We start from the raw sequence: 12,501 nt of genomic DNA on the forward strand, positions 1-12,501 counted from the left end.
TAAACTTGCAGGATACAAAATCAGTTTGCAATAATCTGATGTGTTTCTGTAGACTAACAACAGATTATCAGGAAGAGAAATGAAGAAAATCTCATTTGTAATTGTAGCAAAAAGAATAAAATACCAGGAGTAACTTTATCCAAGGAGTTGAAAGTAAATTGAAAACTATAAGACATTAATGAAAGAATTGGAGAAGACACAAATTCATGGAAAGATATTCCATGCTCATAGACTAGAAGAATTAATACCATTAAAAGAATTAATATTAAATTTTAACACCAAAAGCAATATACAGATTCAGTGCAATCCCTATTTTATACAGAAATAGAACAAACAATACTAAAATTTCTGTGGAACCATAAAAGACCCCAAATAGCCAAAGCAGTCTTGAGAATAAAGAACAAGGCTGGAGGCATCAAGCTCCCTGATTTCAAACTATATTACAAAACTGTAGTAATTAAAACTGTGTGATATTGTGTGATAAAAACACATATATCAATGGAACAGAATAGAAAACCCAAAAATAAACATGCATATATGGTCAATTAATTTACAGCAAAGGAGCCAAGAATATAAAATGGGCAAAGGAAAGTTCTTCAATAAATAGTGTTGGGAAAATTGGACAGCCACAACAAAAGAATGAAACTGGACAGTCTTTTATACCATACACAAAAATAAACTCAAAATGGATTAAAGACTTGAAAGGTAAAACATGCCTTGAAACCATAAAACTCCTAAAAGAAAACGTAGGTGGTAAGTTCATTGACATAGTTCTTGGTGAGTGATGATTTTCTGAATCTAACACTAAAAGCAAAAATAAACAAGTAGGAAGGATTATATCAAACTAAAAATCTTCTGCACAGCACAGGAAACTGTCAACAAAAGGAAAAGGCAACCTACTGAATGGGAGAAAATAATTGCAAATTATATATCTGATGAGAGGCTAATGTCCAAACTATAGAACTCATTCAACTCAGTGGGGAAAAAAAAAAAATCTGATTAAAAAATGGGCAGAGATTTTGAACAGATATTCTTCCAGAGAAGCCATAAGCCATACCGATGGCCATCAATAAGTACATGAAAAAGTGCTCAACATCACCAATCACCAGGGAAATGCAAATTAAAACTATAATGCAGTATCATCTCAGAACTACTACGCTGGCTATTATCAAACACACGAGTTGGTGAGAATGTAGAGAAAAGGGAACCCTTGTGCACTGTTAATGGGAATATAAATTGGTGCATCTACTATAGAAAACAGTATGAAGTTTCCTTAAAATATTAAAAATTGAACTACCATATGATCCAGCAATTTTACTTCTGTGTCTTTATTAGAAGAAAAGAAAAATACTAACTTGAAAAGGTATATGAACCCCCATGTTTATTGCAGCATTATTTATAACTAGAGGCCCAGTGCACAAATTCGTGCACGGGTGGGGTCCGGCCGGCCTGGCCCCAATCAGAGTGGATCAGGGCTGGACCTGTCAGGAGGAGGAGATGGTGGTAGGTTGGCCAGCTGGCCTGCCCCAATCGGGGCCGAACAGGGTGGGCCGGCTGTGGGGAGGGGCCATGGGATGTTAGCCAGCCAGCCCCACCCCCGATTGGTGTGTAAGGGGTGATCAGGGGTGGAGCTGGCTGGGGGGAGGAGCCGCGGGCCGATTGGGGTCAGCGGAGCCGATCTGGGGTGGGGCCAGGTGGGGGGAGGGGCTGCAGGAGGTTGGCCAGAGGCCTTGCCCCCTATTGGGGTAGGGGGGGTGATCAGGGGTGGGGTTGGCCAGAGGGAGGGGCTGTAGGAGGTTGGCTGGCCCTGCCCCTGTTCAGGATGGGGGGACTGATCTGGGGTGGGACCAGGTGGGAGGAGGGGCTTCAGGAGGTTGGCTAGCCAGCCCCGCCCCCTGTTAGGGTAGGGGGGTGATCAGGGGCGAGGCAGGCCATGGGGAGGGGCTGCAGGCCGATCGGGGGGGGGGGGTGAACTGGGGCCCCACCAGGGGCAGGACCTGCTGCAGGGAGGGGCTGCAGGAGGTTGGCCGGCCGGCCTCACCCCCAGATATGGCTGGTTTGCTGGCCGCAGTGGGTGTCATAGCAACCAGTCATTTTGGTCGTACAGTGTTCCGGTTGCTGGCTTTATATATATATATATATATGTATATATATATAGACTAGAAGCCCAGTGCACAAAAATTTGTGCACTCGGGGGGGGGGGTATTCCTCAGCCCGGCCTGTGCCCTTTTGCAGTCTGGGACCCTCAGGGGATGACCACCTGCTGGCTTAGGCCCGCTCCCCAGGGGATCGGGCCTAAACTGGCAGTCAGACATCCCTCTGGCAGCCCAGGAGCCCTTGGGGGATGTCCACTTGCCAGCGGGGAGCAGGCCTAAGCTGCAGTCGCGCATCCTTAGCGCTGCTGAGGAGGCGGGAGAGGCTCCCACCACCAATGCTGTACTGGCAACCGTCAGCCTGGTTTGTGGCTGAGCAGAGCTCCCCCTGTGGGAGCGCACTGACCACCAGGGGGCAGCTCTTGCATTGAGCATCTGCCCCCTCGTGGTCAGTGTGTGTCATAGTGACCAGTCATTCCCAGTCTTTCTGCTGTTAGGGTCAGTTTGCATATTACCCTTTTATTATATAGGATAGAGGCCTGGTGCATGTGTGGGTGCTGGCTGGTTTGCCCTGAAGGGTGTCCCAGATCAGGGTGGAAATCCCGCTGGGGTGCCTGGCCAGCCTGGGTGAGGGGTTGATGGCTGTTTGCAGCTGGTCACACCCGCTTCAGGGTGGAGGTCCCCACTGGGGTGCCTGGCCAGCCTGGGTGAGGGGCTGATGGCTGTTTGCAGTCTGGTCAAGCCTCCCCCCCCCCCCAGTGGGGACCCTCACCCCATGGAGGTTTGGCCAGCCTGGGTGAGGGGCTGAGGGCCATTTTCTGGCTGGCCAAGCCCCCCGGCGACGGAAGCTCTCAGCCTCTCGTTTTTTTCTTTTTTTTTTATTCTGAGATTTATTTACCTTCTATAATTGAAACTTTGTAGCCTTGAGTGGAGCTCAGAGCCATCCAGGGTGGGCGGGAAGCTTGGCTTCCTCCATCGCCAGGGGCAACACAAGCCTCCTGCTCGCTCCAGCTCCGTGGCCACGGCTGGCTGAAAGCAGGTATCTGGGGTGTATTTATCTTCTATAATTGAAATTTTGTTGCCTTGAGTGGAGCTCAGAGCCAGCCACGGCAGGCGGGAAGCTTGGCTTCCTCCATCACTGGAGCAACCAAGCCTCCTGCTCGCTCCAGCTCCGTGGCTGCTGGCCGCCATCTTGTTTGGGTTAATTTGCATATAGTTGCTCTGGTTGGCTGGTGGACGTGACTTAAGGCGTAGCGAAGGTACAATTTGTATGTTTGTCTTTTATTAGATTAGATAGGTAAGATATGGAAACAACCTAAGTATCCTCCGATGGATGAATAGGGAAAGAAAATATGGTAGAGACACACACACACACACACACACACGAATATTATTCACTCATAAGGAAGAATGAAATCTTGCCATTTGTAGCAACATTATGCTAAGTGAAATAAATTAGAGAAAGAAAAATACCATATGATCTCTCTGATAGGTGGATTCTAAATAAGTTTGTTTGGTTTGGTTTTTTTTTTACCCTAAGCTGATAGACACAGAGAATAAATTGGTGGTTACCAGAGGTAGGGGAGAAACATGAACTGCTTTTGGTTTTATTTTGTGTGTTTGTTTGTTAGTTTAAATAAATTGTTTATCTTTTTTTTAAGAGAATAGGAAAAAAATCAAAGGCTTAAGAAGAAGTTATATTAAAGTCTCAGTGGGTACAGATATAATTCTTTAGGGTTATACTAGAAATGAGATCACTGGTATAATGATATTACATATTTCAAACAGTATTTTGGCAGAAACTAGTCACTCATTCGTGAAAGTGATTATAGTGCTCATTTTGATGATTATTTTTCAATAAGGAAGAATAATTATAGGTCTTAATCTAGATGTCATCCATTATTAATGTCAAAGAAGAATTATATGAGATGTATGGTTCTTTTAGCTTTTGAAACTGTGCATTAGATTAGCAATTTTCAGCATGTGCCACAAGAATTTTTAAAACATGCAATACCTGACTCTTTATTAGTGGCACTAACCTCTTTTCCCTTAGGTTGTCAAATTAAAAAATCACAACAGCCAACACAACAATAGCCATCAGTGTGAATGAGTCAAAATTACACCTTTCTTTGGGTCAGATCACCAAAAAATATATTTTTTGGAGTACCACAGAATTTTAGTAATTAGTTTGTGTGTGCCATGAGATAAAAGGTTGAAAAATCGCTGCACTAAATAAGAATGTTTAAACAGTTGAGCAAAGCATCATAGTAGGCACTAAAAGATAGATAAAAATGAAATTGTCTTTTATATTGGCCTCTGAGAAGAAATTAATGTCTATGTCAGAATGAGTTGGAACTGATACCAATGATAATTTGAAAGAAAATATGTAACCTAAAATACGTATTCAGAATCAGAAATCATGGTCAGTGCATAGGTATGTTTAAGAGTCTAGCAGAAGCCCTGTTTACCTGCTGTCCACAGCCTGGATCGCTACTGCCTGGATCGCATACCACCTGCTCACTCGAACTGCTCGCTCCCAGAGAGCCCGTAGCTCCATTGCGCCATGTGTGACATTTGGACCCTCTTTAGCAGCAATGACTGCCTTTCTGTTCAGTGTCTAAAGGCTATGAAGGTTGCACACAGGGGTCCAGATGCATTTTGCTTTGAGAATGTCAATGGATATACCAACTGCTGCTTTGGACTTTCCCGGTTGTTTTTGGTTGACCAGCTGTTTGGAATGCAGCCAGTTTGAGTGAAGAAATATCCTTATTTGTGGCTATGTTACAACAGAGAAATCTACAGCCACTAGAAGCTACAATGCCATTTTGAACTTGAATATCACACTAACGTGGATGGTGAAATAATCCGTCTTTATGTCAAAGGAAGAACTGAATAGACATGATTTGTATGTTGGATGGTGTATTTGCATTTAATTTACTGGATACGGCCAATAAGAAAGTGTTCCTGGGCAGAGACACCTATGGAGTAAGACCTTTGTTTAAAGCTGTAATTGAAGATGGACTTTTGGCTATGTTTTCAGAAGCTAAAGGTCTTGTTAACTTGAAGCACTCCAGCTTTTTTTTTTTTTTTAGTGGAGCCTTTTCTTCTGGGACACTATGAAGTTTTGGATTTTAAGCCAAATGGCGACGTTGCGTTGGTGGAAGTGGTTAAATATAATCACTGCAGAGGTGAGCCTCTGCACACCCTGTGACAGTGTGGAGAAATTTCCCGGTTATTGGGATAGAAACCATAAAGAGCAGCCTCCAGATCCTTTTTTGACACTGCCACTAAAATGTTCGATGACAGACAGAAGGATTGGGTATCTTTTATCAGGGGGCTTGGATTCCAGTTTGGTTGCTGCCACCCTGTTGAAGCAGCTAAAAGAGGCCCAAGTCCAGTGCCCTCTTCAGACATTTGTGATTGGCATGGAAGACAGTTCTGATTTTCTAGCTGCCAGAAAGGTGGAAAGTCATATTTTCCTTGATAGCTTATGACATTACAACAGTTCGCACATCAGTGGGTATGTATCCAGTTTCCAAGTACATTAGGAAGAACACAGCATGGAAAAGATCCAGATGAACTGATGCAGGGTTACATATATTTTCACAAGGCACCTTCTCCTGAAAAAAGCCGAGGAGGAGAGGAAGAGGCTTCTAAAGGAACTCTATTTGATACCCTCCGTTGAGATCCAACGTGCTGCCCATGGTCTGCAACACCTGAAACTAAAGAAGGCTGTTACTATTGTCAAGTCCTTGTACGCCACTACCCAGGCCGGACTGACTGGCTGACCCATTACTGGATTCCCAGGTGGATTAATGCCACTGACCCTTCTGCACGCACTCTGACCCATCACAAGTCAGCCACCAAAACTTGAGCTCTTTCTAAGCTATAGAATGAAAGTAAATGTGAAGGTAGAGGCCTTGGGGGCTTGGAAGGGTGGCAATGACTATCATCCATCATGGGGTAAAAAAATGTCTTAAACCTAAAAAACAATCTAACAGAAAGATTGAATATAAACATTAAGAATAAGTTCAGTCTAACCTGTAAAAAAAACAAAAGGTAATTTCCATTTCGATACTTTGAAGACTTTTTATAGGTACTGATGCTTCGTAACATACTGGTTTTTCCCAGACTACTATATTATATCAAAAATTTAAATACCAGTGAACAAAAGCTATGTTCCCTCAGAGGCTTCATTACTGACATTTCTTTACTCAACATTTTAGAAAACTGAAACATTTTAGTTTATATTGACTTAACTCATTTTAGTTGTCAAAAAGATTACTAGTAAACTCAGACTCTCTCCCCTTTATTTGAAAGCGTAGGCAGGTTTCTGACTTGACTACAATAGTGCACTTGGCTCCCTTTACAGTTCCTAACCCTGTGTCCTCATTTATTCCATAAATACTCACCGAGCACCTCCTCTTCCAAGTACGATTCTGGGCACCTGGGATACATTAGGGTGATACAGTAGACAATAAGTAAATCATAGTGTATATTAGAAGGTGATAAATGATATTGAAAGAGGGAGAGTCGAGCTGGTAAGGGGAATTGCAGTCAGTGGGAAGGTGTTACAATTTAAAATAAGCCTGTGTTCTGGGTAGGCCTCGTTAAGGAAGTTACATTTAAAAAAAAAAAGAAAAGGAAGTGATATTTGAATAGACTTGAGGAGGTAAAGGAGTAAGCCAATTACACGACTGAGGGAAGAATATTTCAGGTAGAGGGAATAGAAGGAGCCAAGAGTCTAAGGCAGGCATGTACCTGACATGTTGAGAAATGGTCAGGCCAGTGTGGCTAGACAGCAGTGAGCAGAGGAGAGCACAGGGAGGTGATAGGGTGGATGTGAGCCACTGTGCCTGTGCAGTTCTCATAGGGCCACTGTAAGGATTTGGCTTTTACTCTAGAGCAGAGGTTCTCAACCTTCCTGATGCCGCGACCCTTTAATACAGTTGTGGTGACCCCCAACCATAAAATTATTTTCGTTGCTACTTCATAACTAATTTTGCTACTGTTACGAATCGTAATGTAAATATCTGATATGCAGGATGTATTTAGGCGACCCCTGTGAAAGGGTCATTCGATCCCCAAAGGGGTTGCGACCCACAGGTTGAGAACCGCTGCTCTAGAGCTATGACCCATTTCAGGCAGGATTTTGAATGAGGAATGGAATTATCTGATTTATGTTTAAAAGCATCATTCAGACTACTATTGAAAACAGACCTGTTAAGAGGTGGTTGCAATAGTCCAGGCAAGAGGTAGTGATTGCCTGTACCAAGGCAGTGGTGGTGGTCAAAGTGGTCAGGTTCTGATTATATTTTGAAAGTAAAGCCAAATTTGCTAATGACCTGTGTGGGGGTCATAAGAGAAAAAAGAGTCAAAGAGTTAAGTCAGTCTTAAAGGATATCTTTAAGATTTTGGTCTGAGAAACTTGAGGATAAAGATGTCATCCAATTGTATAGAAAAGGCTGAGGGTGGAAGATCAGGAGGCTATTTTTGGAGACACCCAAATGGTGATGTCAGTTGGGAGTTGGATGTGTGAGTCTGGAGATTATCAGCATATAGATCATATTTAAACAATGAAAGTACCAAGGGGGTGAGTGTAGAAAAAGAATAGAGGACCAAGGATGGAGCTCCAGGGCGTTGAGGAAGAGTTGTCAGTAAGATAGGAGAAAGCAGGGTGGGATCCTGGGAGGCAAAGTACACATAGTGTCCAGAAGGAGGAGGAATCAACTGAGTTAACTGTTGAGTAGGATGGAACTGAGAATAGACCACTGGACTTAGCAACACAGAGGTCGTGGATAATCCTGTCCAGCAGTTTCAATGGAGTGGTAAAGAGTGAAAGTCTGGATAAGTGTGAGAGGATGGAAAATTCCCTGGTTTTGCTCATTGTACTGTGATTATGTAAGTATTTCATGTTAATGAAGGTTAAAAAAGAGGTGGGGAAAAACAGAATGGGAAGAGAAGAATTGGAGAGAGTATAAGTAGCTCTGAAATAGAGTGACAGCTGACAAGAGAAGTAGGGTCAACAGTTGTTTAAGATGAGGAATATGTTTAAATCTTCAGTAGATAGCAAAAGACTAATCTAGTGAAAGGGGAGAATACTGAAGCAGTGTGCTTAGGTCATCCGGAGGGGATTGAGTGCACAGAGCAGAGACTGGTTGCAGATAGGCACATGTAACTTTTGGAAACAGGCAAGAGCACAAAGTACAGATGCTAGTCATATGGTGATATGAATTCTCTTCTCTTTGTTTCAGTTTTTTTTTCCCCTTTTGTTTTCAGTGAAAGAGGAAGAGAGGTCATCATTGGAGAGTGAGATTGGGGGAGAATATGTTAAGGATTTGAGGAGAGAGGAGAAGGTATGAAGTATTGATGGAGGGCATAATGGACTTGGGGTATTGAGTATGACCACCTGGCAGATGAAGGACCCACTTTAGGTTCATGGTCATGAATTTAAGGTGAGATACCATCAGTGTGGTGCATGTTTTTCTCCCACAGCTATAATTTTATAGAAGCAGAGTATGTTGGATTTAGCCAGGGTTAATAGTTTAACTGAGCAAGTATAATGAAAGAAGAGACGGGTAGAAAAGTTGAAGTACAGAAGAACAAAGCTATCAGGAGTATGTGTGAGAAGTGATCATTATGATTGACAAGAATTTATATTGATCAGGAGGTTATGAGGGCATTGCTGCACTCACTGAGCTACCAAACTCTACCCTGACTTCTAAGTCTGTCTATGGAAGTACAACCTTCCAGGACATTTTGGTGTCCTGGCCTGCAAATACTGGAAAACTTTTTTAATAAGAATATGTATTAAAATCAGGAAGCTGTTCCCTCTTCTCTTTGCAGATGACTACAGTTTACTTAAAAACTGTTAGCAGATAATAAAGTTTTCAAAGCAAACTTTGAAAATGAGTGTTACTCAAGAAGGGCACATAAAGATGGTAATGTGCTAAGGAAGGAAGGACCGTGCTTCTGTGTTGACAGATAAAACGAACACCTTAGGATGATTTTACCAAAGGAGTCAGCATTTGATCACTTTTAATAAACAGAACATTACCTATGAGTGATAACACCAAGGACATGAGAGAAAAGACTATTGTTTTATTATCAACTAGAGGCCTGGTGCATGAAATTCGTGCACTCGGGAGGGGTCCCTCAGCCCGGCCTGTGCCCTCTCGCAGTCCGGGAGCCCTCGGGGGATTTCCGACTGCCTTGGAGGCGGGAGAGGCTCCCCCCACCCCTGCTGTGCTCACCAGCTGTGAGCCTGGCTTCTGGGCTTTGGCTGAGCGGCGCTCCCCCTGTGGGAGCACACTGACCACCAGGGGGCATCTCCTGTGTTGATCGTCTGCCCCCTGTTGATCCGTGTGCATCATAGCAACCGGTTGTTCCGCTGTTCAGTCGATTTGCATATTACCCTTTTATTATATGGTATGAGAGCAGGATTAGTGGTTAAGAAAAGAAATTTGTGTAGATTACTTTGTGGGTGGATCATACATACAAGATAAGCAACAACAATGGTCCTTGTACCTGTTGTGAAGAACACCCCCACCTCTCAAGAACTTGAAAATAAGGATGTAGGATAGCCCTTTATTAAACTATGAAATCAACATGCAGTAGTACTTCAGAGCAGGTATATTCAAAGTGAAAAGACAGGACAAGATAGCTCCTAGACCAGTAGGAATTGTATTAAATATATAAAGTTAAAGAAGGAATGTATACTAGAGAAGTGTTTCACCCGAATGGGAACTGACTATCTTTGCATGTATGATACTTCTTTTTCTAGGGTAAAGGGTCAATCTTGGAAAAAGAAGTATCATACATGCAAAGATAGGCGGTTCCCATTCGGGTGAAGCAATGTGTAGAAAATATCTTACTTGAGCTGTAAGACTATCTCTAGGGCTGTCATAGCTGCAAAGGATTAATACCAATATATAATAGACATTTAAAGTCCCTTTAGCAAGATCGTCTGTTATTTCAGATGGACACATCAAACTAATCATAGTCTGTTGCCATTCAATATTCGATTACTGATGCTCCTTGTTATGATTTTATGCTCATCTGGTGATCTAATTTATAGTTACAGCTCAAATATTCATTGAATATAAGTACATTACAATATACTTATTTACACAGTTTACATATATTATCTGATTTAATTCTTACAAGAACCTTGTGAGATAGATATTCTTGTTATCTGCTTCGTACATAGAAGCATAGAGTAAGTAATGTGCCTGGTGGTAGGACTGAGTTTCAGATCCAGTCTGCCTCCAGATTGTCTTTTGTCTAGAGCAGCAGTTCTCAATCTAGGTCGCGACCCCTTTGGGGGTCGAACGACCCTTTCACAGGGGTCGCCTAAGACCATCGGAAAACACATATATAATTACATATTGTTTTTGTGATTAATCACTATGCTTTAATTATGTTCAATTTGTAACAATGAAAATACATCCTGCATATCAGATATTTATATTATGATTCATAACAGTAGCAAAATTACAGTTATGAAGTAGCAACAAAAATAATTTTATGGTTGGGGGTCACCACAACATGGGGAACTGTATTAAAGGGTCGCAGCATTAGGAAGGTTGAGAACCACTGGTCTAGAGCATTATGCTGTCCTACCTTGGCCTCTGCATTACAGGGAGAGAGTATCTTTATCCCATATTTTTTCGATTATGTTTTGTCCCATGACTGATTTCCTGATAGTGCATAGTAAAGTGACTTCTGATTATGATTTGGCAGAGGGCCAAATCCTGGAATGGGTTCATCTATCAGAGGTACTCACTGGTAACATATGGCCTCCTTTGGCCAGGATTTCCCAGTTATCTATCTTTGACTGTCTTGGTGGAGAGCTTTTCAAAGTTAAGAGTCCTGTTGTTGATCTCCTGGAGATTCTGATTTAATTGTTTTGGGATGGGGCCCATTAATCTGTTCTTTTAAAAATCTCATTGGTGATTGTGGTGTCCATCTCAGTTTGGGAACCACCGTTTTAGATGACACATGACTCTATTAATTTGTGCAACAGCCTAGTTCAAATCTAAGAAATGGTAAAAGGAAGGATTTCAGTTTGTAAGCTTTAGGCAGAAGTTTTATGATGTTTGTGATGGGCTAAATATAAAGATCAGTTAAAAATAACAAATCTTGCCAAAGCTGGTTTGGCTCAGCGGATAGAGCGTCGGCCTGCGGACTGAAGGGTCCCGGGTTCGATTCCGGTCAAGGGCATGTACCTGGGTTGCAGGCACTTCCCCAGTGGGGGATGTGCAGGAGGCAGCTGATCGATGTTTCTCTCTCATCGATGTTTTAACTCTCTATCTCTCTCCCTTCCTCTCTGTAAAAAATCAATAAAATATATTTTAAAAAAATAATAACAAATCTTGATGCCAGGGATCAAGTGTTATTGGCTTTATGATGCTTAGCATAGTAATTGGACTTTAGGCCTGCAGATGCACAGCCGGGGAGTGGATGCCATCTCTGCTACACAGCTAGGCAGCTGTGAGCAGCCATGGCAGCCTACTCAGGCTCTCCAGTACTGTTTCTCATTTGCCAAAGGAGGATGGTAACAGTCCATACTTTAATCTATACAAAGCCCTGAGCCCAGAGTCTGATACTAGGTTAGTGCTCGGGTAATGTTAGCACTTGTTGCCATTTAAGTGGTTTTTCAACTGGGAATAATATCATTGGTGAGCCTAACTCCCATTCTGACCCAGGTGTTTCTTGTGGCCACAGCATCTTTCTGTAGGTGGCTGATGAGAATGAAGATTGTAATTAGTCTCCATAGAGTCTTAACCCAGACCTAGACCTTTTTATCTTGCACCTGTTGAGTTAACCAGTATGTATAGCAGTTGAGCAATTAAAGAGCTTGGCATTAAATCTTTAAGATATTTTAAAAATATGTTTTATAGCTGGTATAAACCAAATTAAAGACTAAGAATCAAAGGGTAGATTTGTAGTGATGATTTTGTAAACATCTTAGGGAAAGCAAATCTTTACTGAACTTCTGCCTTGGATTTTCTCAGGTTCTACTTTGTATAAGGTTGGGCTTTATTAACAACTTTTAAAATCATGTGGGAGATGTATTTACTACCAGTTGTTTTTTTTTACTTTTTTTAAAGCTTTTTATTGATTTTTATAGAGAGTGTGAGATGGAGATCGAGCCTATAACTTGGGAGAGATGATATATCTACATAACATTTTTTTCCCTTTGTAAAGTTAAAATCTTTAAAATTTGATATAAAATGTGTGATTTCATATCAGAAAACCTGGGTTCAAGTCTCTGTCATTCATCAGAGTAGACAGGTTATTTGCCTTTAGGAAACTCTTCTGCATCTGCAGAATTAGAATAACATAGTTACCTCAAACGTTGATGTGAAATATAAATTCACCTTCAGATGGGGCTTTTTATCTCCCT

At 42.1% G+C, this 12,501-nt stretch overlaps 1 protein-coding gene and 1 pseudogene across 6 annotated transcripts in view; both read left to right on the forward strand.

Moving 5' to 3' along the window:
- PCGF5 (polycomb group ring finger 5) overlaps nt 1-12,501 on the forward strand; it is a 105,255-nt gene that overhangs the window by 58,851 nt on the left and 33,903 nt on the right. The gene's annotated exons all lie outside the window — the stretch shown is intronic.
- On the forward strand, nt 4,657-5,881 carry LOC308529143 (asparagine synthetase [glutamine-hydrolyzing]-like; annotated as a pseudogene). Its single transcript has one exon. The product of its transcript is annotated as an asparagine synthetase [glutamine-hydrolyzing]-like (transcript).

Source organism: Myotis nattereri, assembly GCF_964212035.1.
Source record: "Myotis nattereri genome assembly, chromosome: 13".
In the NCBI taxonomy this organism is placed as follows: Eukaryota; Metazoa; Chordata; class Mammalia; order Chiroptera; family Vespertilionidae; genus Myotis; species Myotis nattereri.